The sequence below is a fragment of the Mytilus trossulus genome, chromosome 5, assembly GCF_036588685.1.
Source record: "Mytilus trossulus isolate FHL-02 chromosome 5, PNRI_Mtr1.1.1.hap1, whole genome shotgun sequence".
NCBI classification, from domain to species: domain Eukaryota; kingdom Metazoa; phylum Mollusca; class Bivalvia; order Mytilida; family Mytilidae; genus Mytilus; species Mytilus trossulus.
In genome coordinates this window covers 61,905,283-61,912,819 of record NC_086377.1, presented here as the reverse complement: position 1 = coordinate 61,912,819, position 7,537 = coordinate 61,905,283, and the positions used below count along the sequence as shown (strand labels likewise).

The following is a 7,537-nucleotide window of genomic DNA, read 5'->3' as shown; positions in this document are numbered from 1 at the left end:
TGCAAAAGAGCGTATCTTTTCCCTTTCAGCAATAAATACGGTGTGGTTTCCAGCAAGGTATGATTGAAAGGGATTTCATATGGAAAACAAAGAACGAAGCTGGCAATATCATTAAGTATGTTTATAATTAAATGATTTTAAAATTCCGTTGGAAATTAAAAAAAACCGCATGGTTTATCTACATGCAATTAATCAGTTATGTATGTGTCAACATTTGTCAGTAAACAATTCGGTTTCGGAAATGATTATGGTCAATTATCTGTGATTAACGACATTGAAACATTTTTTTTTTTGAATAAAAAACTAGACCAAAACATGATCATAAAGTTAATTACTTTCAATCTTTTATCATAACTCTAATTCGAGTATAAATCTGAACTTTTAAGTCATTCTAAACAGTCAGGGGCATTACTTAAACATGTAACTTTTTTTAGTTACTTATATAGGTAGTTTTTGATTTTAAAAAAATATAAAATTACTCAATAGAGTTATTTTTAATTTCAATAGAAGCAGGGACTAAATGTCGTTTTCATGATTTTTTTACATCTTTCATTTTATATCATAAATTTAAGAATTTGTAAGATTTGAGAGGAGAATAGACATTAAGGGTTACTTTAAAAATAATGACAAAAATGTTACTTGAATAAGTTATTTTGTACATCTTTGAAAGAATTAGTAATAACACTTATTTAAGGAACATATGTAATTGTTATGGGTTACAAATTATATTACTTCAAGTCTTAATTAATTCATAAGTTTCTATCTATTTATATCTGTCTCCTTTTAAGATTTTGAAGGAAAACGATATTTTAATAGTCCCAAGAGACCAACCTTTGACCAAGAAGCGTCGATATCAAAGATAAGTGCGTCAGAAAAGCAATTAGTGTTTCAGAAAGATTATATTTTATATTTCATGGGAAAAATAACCAGATGACTGTAAAAATTTGTTAAAACTAGTAAAATTTGTATAATTGGTCACCTATAAAAATAATATTTAGAAAAGTTACTTATATAAGTAATTTGTAAAATAGCCTCGTTTTCAACATTACTTATATAGGTAATTTAAAAAGTTATTTGTTTAAGTAATGCCCCTGACTGTTAAATGAAAAGTTTGCAAGATATATTAATTTTATTTAATTATCATACTTCAATTCAGATTCAAACAACTTTTCAGCACACATTGATTATTTTACCGACATTTGTTACACGCTTGCTTAAGAAATGATCTCCTTTGTTCAGCTGTAATGTTCAGTAAGATTAATTTTCAAATGATTTTTTTTCAGATATAATTCTGCAGAGAATAAGGAGATGTCCGATTTTATCATTAAATTCGTAAAAGGTCAATATCCTGACGAAGTGGAGGGGGTTGTAAGAGGTTTGTAGTACAAAAAAATAAATAATTAAAATATTGGCGAAATTGCAGTTAAGATAACTTTCAATAATATTTTGAAACGCTATATAGTTTCCATACCATAAATAAGTTTTAGTGTTATCGAATCACTTACTAGCAAATGCATAATATCATGTAACTTTAGTAGATTTATTTTCATTTCGATCATATCACATGAAAACAATCTACAATGGACTACAGTTTAGGCTCAATTCGAGAAAAGCAATCGTTTGTTTAATTATTATTTTGAATTGCATTAAGTAGATGTTTTGTTTTGTAGAAGGAATAAAGACAAATTTTGAATCGTTCAAAGCAAAGAAACGAAGAGAAGAGACTGGTAAACAAGAAGAACATAACAAGAAAATGGCTGTGTACAGCAGATTGAAAAGAGTAAGAACTGTTTTTTTTAATATGGTAAACAATTTGGAAAAAAACCCTGATTCTTGGATTACTTTAATCTGTATTAGTTCCAAAAAAAAAAAAAGCAGTGGTTTATAGATTTCTGATACATCAATTTTAATTTTCAGCAAACTGCATATACAGTCTATTATAACAGTCAACGGATTTAGAGTGGAGCTTCATTTGTTATTATATACTTATATCACTCTAAATTAACAATGATTAGGGACCCCTTTTAACTTAATTCATTTTCTATTATAAGTCATATGGTTCGCTACTGATCCCCTACGGATCCATAGAGGGTTAGTAAAATACATAGGGGGTGAGGCCGTAACGCTACAATAAAATGTCGACTATTTCTTATGGCGTTAGATATAGGATCGCATACTAGAAGTTGCATCATTTTGCAGGTGCTTTTGGACAGATATATCATGTTATGGAGGGGTATTTGCAGAAAATACCAGTCAAGGGACTGTGAAATTTTCCGAGTCGCTAGGCGAAAAAAATCTGTCCCAAGACTGGTATTTTTCACAAATACCCCTTCATAACATGATATATCTGTTTAATTACACCGTATAGTTTGGAATGAAACTCTTTGATTTTTTTGAACTTGAAAGCTACAATTCATTAACATTTTTATGCACAATTTTGAGGCTAAGAGGAAATTATCATAAAACTGTGGTAATAATACATGTACTAATACGCGTTAGCTCGCTTTTTTATGTAACGTCATATCTAAGTTTTTTGAGGGCGGATGCTCGAGAGGGTGAAAAAGGAATATCCAAAATGACAAATACCATGGTATTTCAGGCAAATTCACCGGCAGTGATGAAAAACAGGCAAATTCGTTTGAAATGAGGAAAAATATTAGAATATGCGAAAAATACACTGAATGAATGAATGAATGAATCTTTATTGCAAAGCATAAACATGCTATGGCAAAATTAACAACATATATTACATAATATAAAACATGAAGACAACAGAGAACAATTATAGTATGATACAATGACATATAAATTAAGTTATGAGACTATATAAGATCGAATGTTCCATGCAGCTTTTACATAATTACATAATTTGATCGTAAGAGACTTACTAGAAGCTTGTAGTAAATTTAATAGTTTGGTATTATTAGGCCAATGACAATAGTACTTTGGTAAAAATTGTGTTCGTACAGATCTATAAGATGGACACACAAGAACAAAATGGTATTCATCTTCAATAACACACATTTTACAACATTCACATAAACGATTTTCTCTAGGAATATTATTATAACGGCCAACTTCAATATTTAACTTTAACGTTCCACTACGTAACTTTGTTAACAGATTAACATTATTGCTATAAGACAGATATTTTTCAATATAAAAAGTTAATTTAAATGTACTATAAAAAGACAGTTTACTACATTCTTGAATAGAAGCTGACCAATTCTGCAAGTATTGATCTTTAATACGAGTTTTAATGTTATTTATACAAATTGTGCTAGCATCTTGGTTTAGCCATACATAATTTAAACCAAGATCATATAACATATCACGAATATTTGAGGCCCAGTTTACATAACCATTGATAGCATCGTCATACAAGAGTTTGTACACATCATATACAACTTTTGGTTTATTTGTAATAATATGTAACCAATATTTCAATATTTCAACACTGGCTACCAACCAATAAAAATCTGGCTTTCTTATATTAGGTGTTATTACATACAAAAAAAATAGATTGCTTTTTGCTGGACGTTATTGTTTATAGAAATAACGAAAATAATAATGTCTTTATTGAAGGAGAGTTATTGAGGCATATATAGAATCTATTCCAGTTGTATGTATTCAAAATGAAATTAAAGGAATTTTTATTAGAGCTTAATTCGTTTTTTAGAAATTAAACAACAGAAAAAAGGCATTAAAAGAAATATCCAGCATGCCAAAAGAACAAAAAGAAACAGTTCTGCAAAGTATGGAGATACAGTATATGTCTTCTGAACAAACCGATTCAGAACTGAGACGAAGGGTCGTTTATCGTCACACTTCTGCCTTGGAGGTCTGACGACTTTGACAAATTAGTCAAAAAACCTAGACCAGAAACACGAAAATAAACTGAGCAAGAGAAGCAGACGGCAGAATAATATTCGAAAGGTTGGGGCAGTTTCTTTAAGGAAAAAAAACAGAAGTCGTGCTAGGACATGAATGGGTGTTTAGATAGTAAAAATCATTGATTAAACTGTATATTGTTTAGGTATGCAGTAATTGCTACATGTAATTGTTATTAATTTTTACATAATTAAATGTCCAAAGCTACAAAAACAAAGAACATCGCTGGTAATTTTCAATTATTATGTTAACATATTTCAGTCTTCACGAAATCAAATGGATGCGAACAATTATACAAAAAATACACCCTCATGTCAGCATACCGTCTTCAACAACAACAAGCGGGTCGTAGGAGGATGTTTTGATACAAATAGTTAATTAAAAGTGCTTCTTGAAACAACAATACTGTAGTAATAGGCAAAATTATAAATAACATGTCATTGGCAAAACAAAATTATAACCTTCTTGATTTGAAACCTAACATCACGGAAAATATATGTAAACAATGATTATTTTATTGAATTTTCTCCGTTGTTTTTGTTCAATATATGATGTGCTCCTGCGTAAACAAGTAGTTTATTTTATTTGCACACACACAGTAGTAAATTGTTTAAGACAAAATGGAAATTCTTCGAAATAGTGAGAAACTTCGGATAAATTAAATTTCAATATGTTTTAATGTTTCTTTTGTGTGTGATTATACAATATATGAAATAGCCATGTAGTAGTAATAAAAGTGAATCTGCTATCCTGATATAAGCAGTTATACAATGCATGTAGACAACAGCTGGTTTTACATTATAAATCCTTGTCTTTGTGAAACTCTTCATTGTGTATTTTGCTCATTGGTGTCCAAGCAAGCATAATCAAATATAATATTTTAAACACATACACACGTACGTAACTAGGGACTTATAATATTATGGGATTCGTTATACCAATTGAACAATGAAAGGGAAACAACTCTTGTTAGAATAAGAACATTTTTCGTATCTTTAAAAGAATGAAGATTTTTTTAAAATTTAATACGAAGGAAAATGAAGGTATGTTTAAAGTGCAGACATAGATAAACAGAATTTTGCTTTAATTGTAAACTTATTTAAACGTTACAAACTCATATTTAAACGAACGATTTACACTTATTAGTTTACATGTTATGTCAGTTGAAAAGTGATAAGATGGATATTTTGAATATATATATGTAAAGATTAAGAGTGAAATAATTAGCAATTACAGAAAATCAAAATAAATCAAAAGAAGAGAATAAACAACATTCACTTTTGGATATCGGGTGTTGTAATGAAATTAAATGTAAAAACGGTACAGCAGCGGGATATTTAGAAAGTTTTGTTTTAACGTAAAGTTTTATAAATACGTTCATAATTATTAAGATTCTTATAAAAAAATTCAGTATGATAATTTTCGTATAATTATTATTTTTATAAGAACGGGGTAACCGGTTGCAACTAATTGGGTGCTTTTTAAACCCTCCAAATTACGTTGATTTTCATTATTCAGCTCAAACTTTTGTATTCAAAGGGAACTAACTCTTTCTATTAAAACAATTGTTAGTTTAAAATTAGGATCAATTAGGTCATAAAATGGAATCCATCACAACAGGAAAATATATATGTTACATATACTGTTCCCAGACCACAACAATAGGATTCTTCAAATATCGTAATATTTATTATATTTAAAGGTTATGTTTTATGAATGTTTTATTGTTCCTTAAAACAGCTCAGAAAAAAAATCAAAAATGCTCAAAATTAGAGTTGTATAATTTAATATGTATGCAGATATTGTTCTTGTTTTCAAATTATTATAGAAAGGAATGTTAGTTCTTTCATATGTCATGTATTTGTAAATTGAAAATAAAGAATAAAGTTAGTTAATACGTTATACAATTGTTTTTTTTATTCAGGTTTTCGCTTTAGTCAGGCAAATTCTCCATTACAGACAGCTTGTTTCTCTCATTGTAATTATCTCAAATTTTGAGGCAGTCATGAGTCTCTGATTCGAATTATTGATTGAGGCAACTTATGGCTTCATTTGTAATACTGGCGAATTTTTGCATAAACAAATATGTCATGCATTATGATAGAGTTTGTAAGAACTGTTATTGGTGATATATTGATGAAAACTGTTTCCTGTAGTGCATTTGCAGATCAATTGGCATATATTTAGTGCAACAAACTCGAATAATACACATATTTGCTTATAGCATATGGAGTCAAAACGAGTTTTAATTTGAAGTAAATCTAGTTATATCACACATTAAATCTTTAAACTTGGAATTGAATCTGATTTCAATTTGCATTAAATGAAAGTTTATTGTCGTATTAAATTTACAACTCGATGTTTAATCAGAATTAAAACCACAGTAAACAGCTTTCTGTTTGGAATATCTTTGACTTTAATGTGTAGTAAATCATGTTATACAGGTATCCTCTACATTAAATTTGAAGTTGTATGTCTATTAAACTTCAATAAATTTGAAAAATACTGGACAGTAAATCAGGTGTCGATTCGAGAACTTACTGCATCCAGTAAACTATTTGTAAACTACTATTAAATATTGCGTTTACTTGACCAATAAACTACCAGGAAAATAATAAACTCGGAACTTACAACTAGTTTTCAAGTAGTTTAATGATTCCTTAAACTAATCATTTCATGCAGTGTATAATCTACTGATAATCTACTTTATTGTTTCAGTTAGTACCTGGTGTCTTACCTTCCTAACCTCTCTATAACCTATTGATAATCCACCTAATTATTTCAGTTAGTAGCTGGTGTTTTACCCTCCTTACCTTTCTATAACCTATTGATAATCCACCTAATTATTTTAGTTAGAACTTGGTGTCTTACCTTCCTAACCTCTCTATAATCTACATCAACAAACGACAGCACTGACCATCGGAGTCCTAACTTAGGACAGGTGCAACTTATTGCAGCGGGTCAATAGTTAACAACTTTGACCATTATCTGAATGTAAGTGTACAATCAAAACAGGGATATATTAAAGACAGTGCCTAGAAATATTCAATGCACATATTGTGGATCTCATACTATAGTAGTAGCGATCTAGGCATTATGAAGGAATGTACACATTTTCTTTCAGTTTTATTACAAGGCAGTTGCAACAGCAGTTACCTTTTTACAAACCAAATCAATTATTCATATACATGTTCTTAGAAATGTCATTATTGTTACTCATGAGTACCGTTAATTCAAAATTGATAGCAAAATTGATCGTTTTGTATATTTGGTCTCGTTTTGTTTCAAAAAGTCACTTTGACTGTCATATGGTAATGTAACTAACACTTTTTCATAAGATTGCGGACGTCACACTCAAGCATAATCCATCCTAAATAAAAGTAATACTTATAGTTTGGATTAATTTTAGCATTGTTAAAATCTATTAGAAACTGTCATTAGAACAGTTCCTTTGACATATTTAGAACCTTTTCTGATATAATTTGTTCTACACGGAACAGTTTTTCTATGACAGTTTGAAACTTATGATCTTTAGACAGGTCATTTTTACAGAGAACACAGTTGTACAATTCTAGATAATGACAATTTGTGTTCCAGAATTGTTAAACAGCTCTATTTATTATTTTTCTTTTATTTGTTAATATTC

General features: G+C 29.1%; 1 long non-coding RNA gene across 1 annotated transcript; it reads left to right on the top strand.

Moving 5' to 3' along the window:
• The first annotated feature begins 1,327 nt into the window (after positions 1 to 1,327).
• LOC134719784 (uncharacterized) lies at positions 1,328 to 4,872 on the top strand. Its single transcript, XR_010107700.1, has 3 exons — positions 1,328 to 1,375; positions 1,671 to 1,780; positions 3,680 to 4,872. It is a non-coding gene; the product is annotated as an uncharacterized LOC134719784 (long non-coding RNA).
• The last annotated feature ends 2,665 nt before the right edge of the window (positions 4,873 to 7,537 follow it).